Below are 18,873 nucleotides of genomic sequence, written 5' to 3'. Positions count from 1 at the left end.
TATCTATAAGGTGTCAGGATGTCGCTGTCTATTTCTCCATGGAGGAGTGGGAGTATCTAGAAGGACACAAGGATCTGTACGAGGAGGTCATGATGGAGGACTACCGGCCGCGCACATCACAAGGTAAGAAGAGACAGATATATATATATATGTTTGGCATTACTGGGGGCTGGCAGCCATGCTGAAGTCTTAATAGCGTCATGTGCAGTACATATACACGTGTGTACAATGACGTGTAATGTAGGAGCTCCACAATTTCGGCTCCTTTTACATCACGATAGATCCCTACGTTTCGCGCTGCCGGATGCTCTTAACTCTGCATTACATTACACTGTATAGCGCTGGCAGTCGTTCTGGATACAGGAGATATGGAGACTATTAGGACACTCTGTCTCCTATTGCAGAGTTATGGGCAGCCGGCAGCGTGGACTGTGGGCAGTCCGTGCTGTAGTTAGACGTAAACATGATAATACAAGTCATGTAGAAAGACTATTATCGGCACACTCCGGCAGTATAATAGTTCTCTTTAATATTACAAGTTATGGTACTAGATCCTGGAGATGGGACGATGATCCAGGGAGTTATGGAAATTTCCAGATTTGGAGGCAGGGAGGAGTTTTCCGCTAATGAGACAATTGTCATCCACCTCATGGGGGGTTTTGTCTTCCTCTGGATTAACACGGTCGGATTATAGGATGGGCTTTTTTCATCCTTAATAACTATGTAACGCAGAATGTATGGAGCAAAATTTACCACTAATATAAAGTACAATGTGTTGTGAAAAGACAATCTCACAATGACTTGGAGAGTAAAATCTTATTCCTACTTGTGCTATGTATATCTTCTGTAGCCAATTTTTTTCTTTTTTCATTGAATATTTTATTACATTTTTTTCATTTGACTTTAATTACGCATTTTTTGTTGCTTTTTGTTTTTACGATACAGCTGTTATGTCTCTTCCATACAAAGAAGCTGGATCATTCACTATAAGCCTATTCCGTAAGTGAAGTGAACTGACGACTCGTCTGTGAGCGGGTCCTGTGTCTCCATGTTCTTCACCTTAGATGTGATTGATATTATTGTGATCCTGTGTGTTAGAGACACAGGACCCGCTCTCAGCCGAGTCGTCAGTTCACTTCACTTACGGATTCGACTGATCGAGAATGATCCAGCTTCTTTGTATAGAGGAGACATAACAGCTGTATCTTGAAAACAAAAATAAAAACTTGTAATAAATCAATTCAATTTTTTTTTATCTTTAACCCCTTGATGCAGAATTACTTACATGCATGGCATAGAAATGCAGCCATTCCGCCGTACATGTACGTGATTGAGATAGATCGGGCACACAAGCTGTGCCTGCACAATCACCGCGGGAGCCCAGTCCCCAAAGAGAGAGATCAGCGGCACATCACAGTCCCAGAGAGCATTCACAGGGGGCATATAAATAGGAGAAAGTTTTCAATCGGTGCAGGCAGTGTCGAGTCGTAGCCAATCCAGCTCCACAGTAGACGCAAAAAGATAGAGAAACCGCAGCGCACGCAGCTTTCCAGGTATCAAAAAAGTTTCTTTATTTCACCATAAGCGACGTTTCAACCCAAGTGTGGGTCTTTCTCAAGCAATAAACAAAGTGCATATGTGCAGGTTATGTAGAGGAAATTACATCACAACCATGATTGCAAATGCCAATGCAGATGCAGCATAATTTTGATTAGTAAAAAACAACAGTATAAATACATACATGAGTGCATAAAACATACAATACCCTGGTAAATGGATAACCGGACCGTCTATTTAAAGGAGCGATCACAGCTCATCGATTTTAGATTTATGTGTACCGGCGTTCACCCGTCCCCAATGCCCATGCGCAAGGTTCGGCACACGTCATAGCATTATTGCCGTTACTTAGGAACCGTAATCACATGACCGCGATCAACATGCCGCGTCATCAAGTGCCTATCCCATGGCAACACGCTGCGAACACAGTAAATACTGTCAATTAACCATTTATCTGCTATTACATTTACTCCATAGTATATTATACTCAATACGACGTATGCTATAGAGTGGATGTCATAAAAATCAAGAGGATTACATAGTAGTTAAAGCTTTTTATTAAAGCAATCCCTTATTCAATAATGCCATTATTTATTAACCCATAATATCATATAGCCGTAAGCATCTGTCTATAGCAGAACGGACGTTAGAGAAAACCCAAACTGAACCCACTAATAGCTCGTCGGGTAATATCAAATAAGGGGGAAAAAATCACCTACTTTATGGATACATAAAGTGGCAATAAACACATTAAGAACATAGTCTCGATGGAAATGTCCGTATATGTATGGGTCAGCACTAATATGGAGGGCAGCAAAAAAACTACTATAATATATATTATGATCATATACGTGACACCAAGGCTATATAAAAAGAGGCATTTTATTATAGTAAATAACATCAGGAGGAAATCCACATGGCAGAGAGGTATTGAACAACTGGAACAATATTTCTTTATAGTAACTAAAGTCCGGAGTTCCATCTTCACAAAGTTTACAAGATCCCACCAGGTATAAGTAACCTAGAAAGAAATAATACATTTTATTAGAAGATAATATTAAAAAAATCATAACAGAGCAATATGACTGTTAGGTACACAACTTAAAATCTAAGCACTTCAATTTAAAAACAAGCCCACTGCAACATGATATAGACACGTATAGAAAAGTAGAACTAGAAGAGAGAGCCTATTTTGAATTCCCGATTCATGCCCTTTGGCTCCAAGCAATCAAGCTCATAGATCCACCGGAGCTCCAACCTTTTTAACATGGCTTCCCTATCTCCTCCCCTGCACAACTCAGGGGCCCCATCAATAATTCCAAATCTCAATTGAGAAACATTGTGTCGATGCTTCTCAAAATGTTGTGGAATAGGTAAATCCAGCTTTTTTTGATGTATAGTGTATTTGTGTTGTCTGAGCCTACACAAATCCCCACCGTTTAATGCCAATCTTTCAATCTCAAACCTACAACCCCCACTGTTCAACCCCTTAACTGTCATGGTCATTAGCGATTGTGACATTGAAGTTGTTTGACAGAGGGAGCCCCACGATTGCCGACCAGTTGCCATGGCAGCCGGGGGCCTAACAAATGTCCCAGCCCCGCCTTGGCTGTATGCCTATAAGGCCGTGCCAGGGGCATGGCCTAATAAATTTCCTGTCAGTTTTCCACTGCCAGGCAATAATTCTTTGGTATTGTAATGACGGGGTAGGGAGACAGACAGGTGAGCCCTAATCTACCCGCCACTCAGTCCCTGCCTACTTGCAACGGCCCGTCCTAGGCGACGGCGTACAACTGGGCGACGGTCCCTACGCTCAATAAGTGCATGACAGACAAACAGACAAGGGTACACAAAAGCTAAGGGAAATGGGGCAGTTGCCCACGGCAACACAGTGAGCAACAAGAGTAGTGAACGAGCCGAGTCAAACCATGAGTGTACGAGGTACAAATCGCAGAGCAGGAGCGTAGTCAGTAAAGCCAGGGTCAAAAATGAAGCAAGGTCAATGATCATAGCAGGAGCAGCAGAGCCAGGAAACAGAAAAAAAACACAGGCACTGGAGGAGCAGGAAATGCAGGTATAAATGGACAGAGGGCGGGAGCTAGCTCCGTCTGGCCAGGCTGTGATAGGCTCTCCCACTCCTCAGCCTCCCAGCCTGACTGGTAGAAGATGGGGTCACTCTCTCAGACTTAGGAGCAGGTGCAGACTGATTACCCACGGGCGTCGACACAGAAGCTGTGTCTGGCAGATCCTTTACAGGTATAATGAGTATACCAAAGCATTATATCTGTGATCAGGGGATCACATTGCAAAGTCCTCTAGTGGGACTAAAAAAAAAAATTAAAACTGATAAAAAAAAAACACATGGTTTTATTTACTGGAAGTGTAAAAAAACAAAACTCACGTGTATATAGTATCCCCCATGATCGTAACGACTTGAGTAGTAATGTTAACCCATTAATTAAACCACTGGGGTAATGCCATTCAATAAAGACCACACAAAAATAACGGCGAATATGCTATTTTTTTCCCATTCCCCTAGCAAAAAATAAAAGTTAATCAATAAGTCCCATGTACCCCAAAATAATACCAATGAAAACGACATCCCTGTATCCTTTAGTATTCTGTCCTGCAAGCCAATGTGCTGTCAGATAGTTAGGTCAATTTCCTATGTACGGTAGCGATGCATCTGGTTTCCAAGGGAGGCTTTCACATAGCTATGACGCTCCACTAGCTCGCCCAATCCCTCTCCTCTTCTGCCCACTTCCTCAGACTAGACGTGACGCTGACGCTAATCTGATATTCAGCACTCAATGGGCAAACAAGTTTCTTCCTGTATATTTGTTATGTCCTCTCTGATTGGTTGTACATCTGTGGATGCAGTATTGTGGATAGGGAAATTACGGGAGGTTATTTTACGGAGACACCGTTGTTCTGTTCCCGCGAGTGTTATGCAAACAGCCATCTTCCTTGAAGACGCCACTATAGGTGGTGAAACATGTAGGGAGGCTGTATTAGAACTCAATTTTAATGCACAAATCCATGTAGACCAGCCTGACAATCAGTAGGCACTTATTTGGGGCAGATATAGAAGTCACTGCTCCGCTCCTCTGCTCGATGAATGAATAAGAGCAAATATTGTGTGAAGTTATTGCCACTAGGTGAGAGTCACACAGGTGCTGCTGCTTATAGACGTCTATGAAGAGGGCAGGGGAGCTGGAGGAGTCAGCAAGAGCACAAAGACAAAGATGTTGTTACCATAGAAGTCGTTTATGAGGTGAGGGGAGCAGGAGGAGAGAGAGGAGACATAGGCTGCTGGTAAGAGTTATATGTCACCCTAGTGCTGGATTTTTCGCTACACTGCTCCTTACTGCTGTATAATATCCTTCATGCTGCTGCAGAGAGAGGGTGTGCTACAGAGAGATAGTGGACCAGGATGGGTGTGTCCAGGTGTGTGCAGTGTATAGAAGACATGATAGAACTTAGACTCCACCCACTACCTCAGGGAAAACTGAGAATTAGAGATAGAGCCTAAAAAAAACTTCTAAAAGAATGAATGCCATATACAAGACATATAATGCCCAGAAATAGTATTATTCCTCCTGTACACACACAACACATGACAAATTAATCTGAAAAGTAGTTTCAAAATTAGGTTCGCTTTAAGGGTCTTTAAGAAGTTTTCCAAATAGGTTTAAAGATGTAATTTCTTTATATTGGATTAAAATAACAGATCCATGATTATTAGGAAGCACCTATTTTAACCAGTTGCTGACTGCCCATAGATTATAAATGTCCTGGTGGTCCACACCTATCTCTGCAAGGACGTTTTAAAACATCCTGCAGAGTTTTCCCCTCTACGCCCCTCTCACTCCATCAGAGTTAAATATATCACTTATTTTATTACACAATATATGTACTGAGATTAAGAAGACCAAATAAATATAGGTTGTCAGAGGAATAGAACAACAATTTGCATTTTAAATTATCACATGTTTGAAACTTGAATGAGGCCGTTTCATTAGGTCCATGTTATTAGTACTTGATGGGACCCTCTTTCCCTTTAGAACAGCCTGTTTTCTTAGTGGAATGATATTACTAGGCACTGGAAACTTTTATTACAGATTCTAATTAAGAGATGTGTGCCTTGTCTCATTGCACATTATCTTGTTAAATGTAGACTGTGGCCAAGATTAGATTGTCAATAACATTATTAAGTTAAAGTGGTTATCCGGGGACCAAAAATTGCTTTGCATTCATATTTATTTTATGTAAAAGAAGTCACTTACTAATATACCTTAATTAAAAATTTGGTACTAAATGGTGCCGTTCAGACCCGGTGAAATGTTCCCGGAAATCCTGGAGCTTTGCTAATAATGATGACGCCCCAACACGGCCCCACGTGACGGAGGGCTTACGTTCCGTGCTGTTCGTGTCGGCGTGTTCTCAATGGCATAACCGCAAGGGGCTTTCACATTGTCTATTTCTGAAGTTCCCGAGCAGAGCATCAGCTAGCACTTTGCTTGGGACTCCAGCACTACTCCCGACATTTGGTCAGTGAGTTCAGGGGTTTCCTACAGCTGGAGTCCCGGAGCAGAGCATCCTCTGAAGCTCTGCCTGGGGACTCCAGCACTGCTGCCAACGTCACTATCCATATATGGTATAGTAGAAAAACCCAAGCACTCTATAGATATGATGGATGTAGAAGTAGATTTTCTCAAATCATTGTTTTTTTTATTCAAAGTAATTCAACTTTTTGTTATGTTGTGTTTTGTCAGCCGATTCTCAAACAACATTTTGGCCCATTACAGGCCTTTGTCACAATCGCTGTTTTTTAATACAGAAAAATAAATATAACATAAGTATAACATTAAATCAGATGATCACTTGTTTCTATATCGACATAATATCATTAATTACAATATTATTATATATCAAGACATTATTAAAAACAATACCATAATAGGGATTATTTTCATAATAAATATTTTCAATGACAAATGCAGAGAACATTAGTCTATCTGCTTTCCATATTTATGAAGGATGTCATCCTGAATTATGAGCATTGGCGGAGTTCAGTGAAGGAGAAACTCTAATAGAAAAAAAAGCAACATCACCATAACTATTAATGTGTATGATTAAGAACTACAATACATACGTCCTAGGAATATATATATAAAACGTTCATGACATATCAAGAGCGCAATCCACAAGGTAAGTATATGGCCAAAGTTTTACAATACATGTGAATCAAGGTAATATATACAAAAACATCTGTCCATATATGGGCAGTGACGTTGGCAGCAGTACTGGAGTTCCAGAGCAGAGCAGCACTGTCCGTATATGGACAGTGATGTTGGCAGCAGTGCTGAAGTCCCCAGGCAGAGCATCAGCCGATTCTCTGCTTGGGGGCTCCAGCGATAGGAAACACCTGAAGTCACTGTCCATATATGGACAGTGATGTCGGCAGCAGTTGTAGACTACCCGAGCAGAGCATCAGCTGATGCTCTGCTCGGGGACTCCAGCGATAGGAAACCCCTGAAGTCACTTACCAAATGTTGGGAGCAGTGCTGGAGTCCAGAGCAAAGCGCTAGCTGATGCTCTGTTCGGGGACTCCAGCAATAGGCAATGTGACAGCCCCTTGCGGTCATGCGATTGATAACACGCTGACACGAACATCACAGGAAGCAAGCCCTCAGTCACGTAGGGCCGTGTCGGCGCGTCATCAATATTAGAAAGGCTCCAGGACTTCCGGGAACAATTCTCCGGGTGTGAACGACACCATTTAGTACTGAATTTTTAATTAAAGTATATTAGTAAATTACTTCTTTTTACATAAAAATATGAATGCAAAGCAATTTTTGAACATTTTTGGTCCTGGATAACCCTTTTTAAGATGTTGTATGTACAATTAGTATTGAAGGGCCAAATGTGTTGGCAAAGTTCAGGCTTTATTGCCAGACAAGGTTCTGCTTTTCAAAAAAAAAAAAAAATGTTTTTAGCAATTTAAGCTTTATATAACAAAAGTAGAGGACTGGGTGTCGACCAGAATCCTAGACTTTGTCATTGAATTTATATTTTAAAGTGTTAGACAAAGCTTTATAAGGCTGGAATCACACATATAGTTTTTAAGGCAAGTTTTTGACCTGAAGCCAGGAGTGTATTCAAAAGGCATGGCTTAAACTTCTTCCTGCTTGATCCACTTCTGCCTTTGGCTCAAAACACTGCATGTGTGTTTCCAGCCTAATATGAATGTTTTAAATTTGTCAACTTTGTATTTTGAAACAAAATCACACAATACATTTTCAATCCTAACAGAAAAATCCAGAAAGAACTCTGAGGGAAACCTCACATTATCGATCAATTATAAAGTAGAAGATGAAGATATGCAGCAGTCTTCAGGAGAAAACCTCATTACCCTTAATGTACATCCAGGACTTCCCAGTAAAGATCTATCATATAATTTCTCTAATCATGTGGAACCTGCTCCTGACCAATCACAGATTGTTACCACAAGTACAGCTCAGAAAGGGGGTAAAAGACTTCAATGTGGTAAACCGTTTGCAAAAATCTCAGGTCTTTTTACAAACCGAAGAAATCACACAGGGGAGAAGCCGTATTCATGTCCAGAATGTGGGAAATGTTTTACACAAAAATCAGGACTCGATAGACATGAGAGAAGTCACACAGGAGAGAAGCCGTATTCATGTTCAGAATGTGAGAAATGTTTTACACAAAAATCAGATCTTGTTATACATGAGAGAAGTCACACAGGGGAGAAGCCGTATTCATGTCCAGAATGTGGGAAATGTTTTACACAAAAATCAGGACTCGATAGACATGAGAGAAGTCACACAGGAGAGAAGCCGTATTCATGTCTAGAATGTGGGAAATATTTTACAAGGAAATCACATCTTGTTATACATGAGAGAAGTCACATAGGGAAGAAGCCGTATTCATGTTCAGAATGTGGGAAATGCTTTACACAAAAATCAGGTCTTGTTGCACATGAGAGAATTCACACAGGAGAGAAGCCATATTCATGTTCAGAATGTGGGAAATGGTTTACAGATATATCAAGTCTTGCTAAACATGAGAGAAGTCACACAGGAGAGAAGCCATATTCATGTTCAGAATGTGGGAAATGCTTTACACAAAAATCAGGTCTTGTTGCACATAAGAGAATTCACACAGGAGAGAAGCCGTATTCATGCTTAGAATGTGGGAAATGTTTTACAGATAAATCACATCTTGTTAGACATGAGCGAAGTCACACAGGAGAGAAGCCATATTCATGTTCAGAATGTGGAAAATGTTTTACACAAAAATCAGGTCTTCTTGCACATATGAGAGTTCACACAGGGGAGAAACCATATTTATGCTCAGAATGTGGGAAATGTTTTGTAGATAAATCACGTCTTGTTAGACATGAGAAAAGTCACACAGGAGAAAAGCCGTATTCATGCTTAGAATGTGAGAAATGTTTTACAGATAAATCACATCTTGTTATACATGAGAGAAGTCACACAGGAGAGAAGCCATATTTATGTCCAGAATGTGGGAAATTTTTTAATTCTAAAAGCAAACTTAGGGCTCATCAGAGAAACCACACAGGAGGGAAAACATTTTGATGTTCTTTATGTGGAAAATGTTTACACACTTGGTTTTTGCTAAAAAACAAAACAACAACAAATACATGTGAGATTCCAGCCTCAGAGAGGATCTAGGACAGCGGTCTCAAACTCGCCCAGGTATAGGGCCGCACATAGAAAAAATGTGAAGTTGACGGGCTGCATTACATTCAAATTTGATACAATACAAAATTATTGTTTATTAGTTATTTTAATTACTATAACAACACTACATTCCTATAACAATACTACATTACTATAATACTATCGCTAGGTTTAAACTTACTGGAAATTTGTGAGTTTACTCCACGTGATCGTTTTAACAATCTAGTTAAATGCAGTCCGGTGGCTCAGTTGGCAGCGTTTGGCATACACAAGAATGTCAAGATTGGGCAGCCCCTTATTCAATCGTACCATAGTGCGCACCACGGGCCGCAGATGACCGCCTCAGGGGCCGCATGTGGCTCGCGTGTTTGAGACCCGTCATCTAGGAGAAACATGTCTCATTTAAACCTCTGTCGTTTGTTTTACCCTTTGTTGTTGAAATGTGTGGTATCACCATGCGGAGATCCAGAGCGCTCTGAGGCCTTCAGAAAGGTTATGGATGTCTATGATCCAGGAAAGGGAAGATGTCCAAACTATTAGATGTCAATCATTCCACTGTCCATCTATAAGTGGAGATTTGATACAACTGCTAATTGGTTCAGGCCAGTCTGTCTCAGTAAGATCAGCCTGAGAGCAGAACACAAGATGCTGAGAGAAGTTTCTGAGAACCCCAGAATTTCTTTAAAGATCTACTGCAGATTCTGCCACTTTGAATGTCTACCATTGCAAAAATGAAAACTACATGGGCTTGTGCCAAAATAAATCCTTTGCTGTCCAGGAAAAACATCAGGACAAGACTAAAGTTTGTTCGTGAACACCTAGGCAAAAAACATGACTTCTGGAACAATCTGCTGTGGAAGGAAGAATCAAAAAGTTATTTGTCCCCAATACCAAAATACATGTTTGGCATAAATCATAGATCACATTTCACCAGAAAAAAAAAACTATAAATTACTTGAGAGCATGGTGGAGGAAATTTTATGGTTTTGGACTACTAAACTGCATCAGGACCTGGGCAGCTCATGCTCCTAGAATCCAGAATGGATTCTACATAGGCAGAGGCTGTTTGAGGATAATGTGAGACCGTCTGTCAGAAAGCTTTCCGTTCATGTTGAAGTAGACTTTGTAACATGGCAATACCAGTAAACCCACCAAGGAATGGCCAAGAAAAGAAATAGAGGGTTCTTTAATGGCAATGTCAAACTAAATTCACTAGTTCTAAATCCCATCAAGATCCTGGGGGGGGGGGGGGATATAAAACTGGCTGTGCATGCTCCCCATGAAAGAGTGGGAAACAAAATCTTCCATATAAGACACACTAGTAGACTGTAAAGCCTGATTCACATTTGCATATTTTGTTCATTATGGGTCCAAAACATGGATGACGTGCAGATCTTTCCATTATACTTTTCTCTGTTTATGTACCGCACCCACTGTTGGCTTAAAAATACTGATGGAAAGTACTAACATAAATACACAAGTGTGAGGCCTTACAAATAAAGAAACGCTTGCCGAAGGTTGTTTTTGCCAAAGGGGGAGAAACTGGTATTTGAGCCATAGAAGGAAGTGGCATATCTGTGAGGTTTGGTTTTTTTTTTGTTTAAAAAATTATTGTAAATTTTTTCTTTTTTTTTCGATCTCCTTTTTATTTTTCTTATACTGTATGAATGAAGATTAAATATTGATACACATGTCAACAAATGTAAAAAAAAAGATTACATGGGGTTTCCTTACATGACTGTAGTCGGAGACTTAGACACTACAGGCTCCATACACGTGTAATTTTGGAGGGTAGAAGAATGATTGTGAGTAAGATTAAGACGACATCAGTGTTTAACTTACACATGACAAACATTATAGTTGTGTTACCATCCACAGAGCAGGTTTTACATGAACTACCTTTCCTATCCTGACACAGCCGCGCAATGATCTCCCATCATCTTACACTAAACCTTATGTAACGTATTGTTACAATTTCATTTTTTAATAAAGTGCTTGTTTCTCGCAATGTTTCTGGTTATTTTCTGCTTTTGTTAAATTGGGTTTTATCAATGTACGTAAAAATCTGTCTGTCTGTTTACAAGGCAATGATGTCACATCACATGGTGAGGATTGGCTGCCTTAGAGACGAGACATGGGGTCATGACACCTTATAAACATAGAGAAGCGGGAAGCTGCAATGTTGGAATGGAGCAGAATAAAGGAGTATTCCCAGAACATGATATGCCATAAATGTCTGATAGATGCAGGTTCCAGCTCTGGGACCTGCACCTATGTGGAATATAGTGGTCCTCTGACCTGCCTCATGAGTCAGCTGCCGCATCATGGTGGACAATGAATGGAGAGGTGGCAGTGCATGGGCATATACTAGATCCATGTTCTTTAAAAAATACCTCTCGGTTTAAGACTTTAGATCTCGATGTTTCCGGCTAAGGAAGTCCGCAACCAATTTTTTTGATCTTTTTAGATGGACTGTTGAAAGGGACAGATTTTCCTCGGCCAAGGCGACATACGGATGTAGCCATCTTTATCTTGACTCTTATAACTTGCTGCAGCGTAATATCACACAAGTCATTAAAAGTCATTGAAAAAATCAAGATAAAGGATCTTGCTACTGTGTTTAACGCATTAAAAGTCGAGATAAAGACGGATACATCTGTAAATAGTATTGTCAGACAGAATCTTGACAAGGTGATGTCTTAATTGTAGAAAGGCCAATTTTGGTGTTTTCCAGACGCTATCAATTCTTGGTAACATCTTAACCAGACGTCCTGAGGCCAAGTTCCCTGTAGAAATTTGTCCTGGAAATAAGACCCAAAGATTGTTTCATATTTGCACAGGAATGTAGAGATTGTTAAAATTCTTTTATCTAAAGCCATGAACAAAAAATTTATAGAAATTCCATTCTGTAAATGTGAAGAGAATTGTCCACAGGTATTTTGCAGCCACAAAGGATTGGAGAAAGGGCTGAAAACTTCTCGTCTAGTTCCAGGGGAAAACTTAAGAAAAGTAATTAGATCTAAAAATTTAACAGAACGGCGTAACATAGAATGAGTACCTTCAACACATGCACAATAAAATCAGTGGGTGTGGGGGTTTACCTTCCGGGGTACAACCATGTAGGTACAACGCTATATTAGAGCATGTATGTAATGAGGATATTGCTGGTACTCATTGTGTGCAATGGCCATGTCACTTGGAATTTTGGGGATCAGCAGACAACTGGACAGGATTCCATGTCCAAAAACTTGTCTGGCACAATCCTTGTCTGGATAAAAAAGAACGGAAAAAGCTTCCGGTTCCGGCGCTGACATGTAAGGAGGGAGAAAAGAGCTCTCCGGACCTGCCGTAGCAAAAAAGCGACATTCATGCCTAACATACTACAACAAACAGACAACGAAAGAGGTACCTAACTGACAGGGTAGCAGAGAAGACAGCGGTTGAGCTGATAAATATAATACCGCTGACTTACACGGCGATTTTGGAGTCGGCCATTGTAGCGCGACACGCGTCTGAGAAAGGGGAGCGGTGCCGACCTTTACCGGGAGAGAAAGCCAAAAACCCAGAGGTGGTAGCACGAGATTTGAAGGCCACCCCGGACCAGAAACCGGACCGGAGACTATTTTTGGCGCCAAACCCAGTGATAGCTGGTGGAAGGACCGAAAACGCCATTGCTCCCCACAGGCCCCGCCCCGAGCTAGACGGCGTGGAGACAAGAAAAGCTAAGATAATAGCTGAAGAACACACACCCCACGACAGAGAGCAAAACATGCCGCCGATTACAAGAAAGGAGAAGCAGGAGAAACAGCCGGTTAACAGGTCAGCATCAGACCATGACGAGGCAGAGTCTGAAGGGGAAGGAGAAGAGTCGACATCAGGAGCGGCAATGATCAATTATAAAAAATTAGCCAGTGAGGTAGCAAAGCGAATAACACCAGACATAAAGGACACTTTAGCAGCTACAATATCTGCCTCGTTACAATCGATGCAAAACGAAATTACCCAACATGGAGCTCGACTGGATGAAGCGGAACAACGAATATCCATGCTGGAAGATGATGCGGCTGACACGCATGAAAAGTTACAGGAGCTTCTGACAGAAAAACATCGGATGCTATCTAAAATTGACGATCTTGAAAATAGGTCACGTCGGAACATAGTATTACATAGTATTACATAGTATTACATAGTTAGTACGGCTGAAAAAAGACACATGTCCATCAAGTTCAACCAAGGGAAGGGAAAAGGGAAGGAAAAATTTCTACACATACAAACATCAGAATTGTTGGTATCCCGGAATCGGTGCCTGTTTTACAGCTGAGACGCATCTGCGAATATGAGATACCGAAACTACTGAACATGGAAGGGCCATGTAAAGTGGAAAGGGCGCACAGGGTGGGCCCAGACAGGCAAAACTCACAACAAACACAGAACTCGCAAAAAAGAGCAAGGCAAGTGATTGTGCGATATCTGGACTATTCGGATAAAGAAGCGCTATTGCGTTCGCACAAAACACGTAGGGGACCGACAAAATTAAATGGCACCACTGTGATGTTGTTCGGAGACTACTCGGCAGAAGTTTCAAAAAAACGTAAGCTGTTTAGCAAGATCTGTACGGCATTCCATAACAAAGGAATAAAGTTCCAGCTTCAAAATCCTGCAATACTGAAAGTCACCACACAAAGTGGCACACTGCAGACCTACACGGAACATCAAGAAGCGGAAGCGGTATTCAGAGATCTACTAAAGGAATCTACTCCTCCAGCACGTACAGAAGAAGCCTCAGCGGGAAACTCACAACAGCATGTAGCCCATACAAGTGGATCGTCTCCCAAAGAAAAGAGACTGCATCAAACCCCGAGACATGGGTAGAGACCCAGAGGTGGTAAGATTATGTTGGGCCAAGAGGGTAGAACGTGCAGTGAGTATGTCACGGGACTGTTACTAATTGTTCCTGTTGAGTAGACAGATCCTGGCAAGATGGGGAGGACATAAGTTATAAGTGTGTGCCACTATACTTGCAAATGCCAGTTTAAGTAAGAAGTGAATGCATCTCAAAAGGTATCCTGTTATTGTTATGATTTAAGCTTGTTATACGATAAACACATCTGACGGCAGGTTTGAGACGGACACATGTCAGAAAAAAGAGAAGTCATAAATGTAAAGGTGGGAGAAAGGGGGGGGCCCGGGGGGAACCGGGGGAAGGGAAGGGAGTTTACCATAGTTGGGGTTGTTGGGTTAAAGGCAGACATATACACATATCATATGAAGGCTTAAATGAACATTTACATCTTTCTACCAGGGAACTAGACGGTGAAATATACCACAGTACAGATTTTACAATTAGGATGAAACCGACTATTGTAACACAATACATTCTATTGTTTTATGAGAGTAGTGACATGGAACGTTAAGGGACTCTAGTCCCCACATAAACGATTCTTGGTCTTGAGACATCTCAGCAAACTAAAAGCGGATCTGGCCCTTCTCCAGGAGACACACCTGGAGGAGAAAGACTTTTTTCGCATGCGGAAATTTTGGGTGGGAGAAGTTCATGGGTCCCCAGCAAAAGGCAGGAAAAATGGGGTAATAATACTAGTTCACAAAAACTTTGCAGCCACATTACGCTCGAAATCCTTAGACACTGAAGGAAGACTACTACATGTATTGTTAGATACTCAAATGGGCGAATTGAGTATATATAATGTGTATGCACCAAACTCCAGCAATCGCATATACTTTCAAAATCTAAAGGCCACAATCCTAGCAGACACCTGTGCTCAGAAGATAGTAGGAGGTGACTTCAAGTCATGCATGTAGCGGAAGATAGAAAACGAAAGTTCCCAACTACGAACTTAGCCACTGATGATATTTTACCAGATCTCTCACATGACACACAGTTGAGTGATGGATGGCGATACGCACATCCAGATGATAGGGATTTTACTTACTTCTCACCGACCCATCAATCGTGGTCTAGGTTAGATTATATTTTTTTGAGTTCGAGTTTACTACAGAGAATAGACCAAATTGACATCACCAATATGGTAATATCGGATCATGCACCGGTGAGGTTAGTACTGATGGACACTCAAACTAAAGGGGGGGATTTTCAATGGAGGTTTCCATCAACACTAGCAGGGGAAGAAGACTTCCAAACAATGCTAAAAGGATGGTGGCTAGAATATGACACTGATAATGCAGCACATAGAACTGACCAAGTGTTGTACTGGGAAACGGCCAAAGCGGTGCTAAGGGGGAGACTGATATCTTATATGACATACAAGAAAAAGCAAACATTTCAAAAATATAGAGAATGTAGCGACATTTTACGGGGGGCCTATTCTAATTTCCTGGCAGATGCGACTCCGGAAAATCAGAAGAAGTGGGTAGAAGCCAAACAACATTTTGAATCATGGTTAGAAAAAAAAGAAAGATTGGGTAGATCTATCTATGAGGCTAAACTGTTCCGATTCGGCAACAAAGCAGGGAGAATGCTCGCGGGATTGTCCAGAGGATTCCGACCACACACGCACATTACACGTTTGACAGATTGCAGAGGTGTCACTCACGCTGATCCTAGAAAGATAAACGAAATTTTTCATTCCTTTTATCAAAGGCTATACGAACCTACTAACACGACAGATGATATAGCAGGGGCACAGTTTTTAACACAAATAAACTTACCTGCATTATCAGCGGAGCAGCGGGAAAACATAAATGCCCCAATAGAGATGGAAGAGTTGCAATCGGCTATTGTGGCTTTATCAAATGGGAAGGCACCGGGACCTGACCGTTACCCGGCAGAATTTTACAAAATACTGCAGGAACAGATAACCCCGACACTGTTGGATTACTTCAATTCGTTGCTGAATGGTGCAAATATTCCACACGCAGCCAACACAGCATATATAAAGGTGATCCCGAAAGCAGGGAAAGATGTATTGCAGCCAAGCGCGTATAGGCCCATTTCACTCATAAACCAAGACATCAAACTAATATCTAAGATTATGGCAGCCAGGCTTGCACTACTGATGCCGCTTCTGATAGGACCATCACAGGTTGGCTTCATCAAGGGCAGAGCGGCTGTTACTAATATAAGGAAAGTCCTGGGAGTGATGGATGAGATTAAGGCCCGGCCATCATTATTTCAAAAGGCAGCACTCATACAACTAGATGCTGAAAAGGCGTTCGATAATGTGGAATGGCGTTGGTTGAACATGGTCATGGATAAATTTTGCATCGAGGGGGGATTTAGAACATACCTTAACACTCTGTATAATAATCCCACTGCAGCGGTATGCACACCGGGAGTCAGGTCACCAGTGTTCAAACTACATAAAGGAACGAGGCAGGGCTGCCCCTTGTCACCGTTATTGTTCGACTTAGCACTGGAACCTTTAATTCATGCTTTGGAGCATGGGAAAAAGTTTGAGGGCATACAAGTGGGAAGAGTTGAAGTGAAAACTGCAGTGTTCGCAGATGACATCTTGCTGTTTCTCAGGAATCCAGCCCAGCACCTACAAAACATTTTTGAATTATTTCGGGAGTACGGGACGTTTGCGGGACTAAAAATTAATCCAAACAAAAGTGAGTTGCTGGGATTAACATCCCATAACCATTCAAGAGATTTGGAAATTCAAAAGTCAGGAATTAAAATTGCAAAAAACCACATTACATATTTGGGGATTCAGATAGGGAGTACTGCGGGATCTTTATATCGCCTAAACTACGGACCACTATTTCATAAAATAAAATCAGAACTAGACAGATGGGCCTCCCTGCCGCTCTCAATGTTAGGCAGATGCCACCTGGTGAAGATGATCTCGTTCGCAAGGTTACTTTATCCGCTACATACCTTGCCACTTTTATTGAAACATACAGAGGTCAAAGCTTTTAACAAAGCCATATCTAAATTTATTTGGTCAGGGAAACGCTCACGGGTATCATTGGTTAAATTGCAAGGATATCATTGGCAGGGGGGGATGAATGTTCCACATTTGAGGGGCTACAACATTGCTAGCTTGTTTAGACATGTCCTGGACTGGATACACCACACAAATCATTATTCTAATTACACAATAGAAGCGGAGCTAGCAGGAACGTGTGACCTCGTGGCTCTTTTACATACCAAACTGGGCGCTCTTCCGCAACATGTAAAGGGTTCTGTAGTGCTGAGAGACACTAATATGTGCTGGAAGGAAGTGAGGAAAAAGCAGGGCCTACCCTTCCGACTATCAAAATACTTACCTTTATGGTCACATGTAGAGTTCCCGGCGGGGCAGTCCAGTAGCCTGTTTAATAAGTGGAAACAGCAGGGCATTGCAACAGTGGGTCATATCTTGCATGCCTCAGAACCCAGACTAAAAACGTTACTTGAACTGGTAGAGGAATTCAGTATACTACCAACACACTATCTCCAGTATCTGCAGGTCAAGTCGTTTTGTATTACCAGAGTGGGGAATCTGGAAGGAGAAGTGATCGATAATCGATTTGATGAGATGGTGGGGGAAAGACAGACTAGGAACACATCAGATCTGTATAAAACAATTAAAGATTTATATGTGAGACTCAACTCGAAAGACCTGTTTGCATACTGGAGACGCATTCTTAAGATACCAAACATTAACACACACATATTGGAAGGATGGAAGGTGGTGAGAAAGCATGTCATCAATGAAGTGTGGAGGGAGACCCAGTTCAAACTGATGCATGCGGCTATATACGCTTTTAATATACCAGCAAACGCTAACAATCCGAATAGAATGCATGCATGCCCCAAATGTAACCAGCAACACTCTGATTTATATCACGGCATCTGGGTATGCCCTAATACACAAGAGTTCTGGGATGTAGTACTTGATTATGTCCGAAAACTCTGGGAATGTACCCTAACGAAGACACCCATGCTGCTTCTTTTTCATTCGGTGGCTTCACTGGAGACAGGGGAAGAGGGAGCTCTTTCATATGTGCCGCCATTGGCACATGTGATATTGGTGGTGGCCAAAAGGTGTCTCTTAAGGATGTGGCTGGAAGCCAGCGTACCCACAATGGATCAACTGATCCAACAATTGAAAGTTTGCCTCCAATCAGATAGAAATGAAGCAATTACAGCTAAAGAGAAAAGGACGGCAGGGTTCTTCAAAAAATGGAGACCTTTTCTTCTGCAGCTATCTGATTCAGAAATTGGGGAGGTAGTAACGGGATTTCAGTACACAAAATGGTATCTCACAGAAGAGATTAAAGGGCAATTAGGAAGGCTGAAGACTGTAGAGCTGAGAGCCTAAGGGTATGTGCACACACACTAATTACGTCCGTAATTGACGGACATATTTCGGCCGCAAGTAGTGGACCGAACTCAGTGCAGGGAGCCGGGCTCCTAGCATCATACTTATGTACGATGCTAGGAGTCCCTGCCTCTCCGTGGAACTACTGTCCCGTACTGAAAACATGATTACAGTACGGGACAGTTGTCCTGCAGAGAGGCAGGGACTCCTAGCATCGTATATAACTATGATACTAGGAGCCCGGCTCCCTGCACTGTGTTCGGTCCGGTACTTGCAGCCGAAAAACGTCCGTCAAT

The 18,873-nt window shown here is 41.7% G+C and overlaps 1 pseudogene; it reads left to right on the top strand.

The window, feature by feature from the left end:
• Positions 1 to 19: 19 nt before the first annotated feature.
• Positions 20 to 18,873, top strand: part of LOC142705333 (uncharacterized) — a 60,483-nt pseudogene continuing 41,629 nt past the window's right edge.

Source organism: Rhinoderma darwinii, chromosome 1 (assembly GCF_050947455.1).
Source record: "Rhinoderma darwinii isolate aRhiDar2 chromosome 1, aRhiDar2.hap1, whole genome shotgun sequence".
NCBI classification, from domain to species: domain Eukaryota; kingdom Metazoa; phylum Chordata; class Amphibia; order Anura; family Rhinodermatidae; genus Rhinoderma; species Rhinoderma darwinii.
This window is presented reverse-complemented; position numbering and strand designations above follow the sequence as displayed.